We start from the raw sequence: 368 nt of genomic DNA, 5'->3' as shown, positions 1-368 counted from the left end.
ATATATATTTATTATTCATTCTCACACAGCCGTAACAAGGCTAATGATAGGTGAGAATAATTATTTCCCATGTTTGGTATTAGATGTGATGTCTGAAATATCTTCTCAGGAATAATTTTCTATGCAGTAAAATCACTACTTTTTTGTTTAGAGAACCTATTCTGGCTTGCTAAAGGGAACTTCTATAAAGTCATAATTTATGCTAACCTTTTGAAACAAATTCTAAATATTCAAATTCACAATAATTGACTGATGTAGCTCTACTTCAACATAGTTTGTCTTTCATCACTTCTGGTGTTTTCTTGAGGATAAATGCCTAGAAAAATGGGTTAAAACAATTTTAGCTGAGAATGAAGTGGCAAGTTAAT

Source organism: Motacilla alba, chromosome 2 (genome assembly GCF_015832195.1).
Source record: "Motacilla alba alba isolate MOTALB_02 chromosome 2, Motacilla_alba_V1.0_pri, whole genome shotgun sequence".
Lineage (NCBI taxonomy): Eukaryota > Metazoa > Chordata > Aves > Passeriformes > Motacillidae > Motacilla > Motacilla alba.
This window is presented reverse-complemented; position numbering follows the sequence as displayed.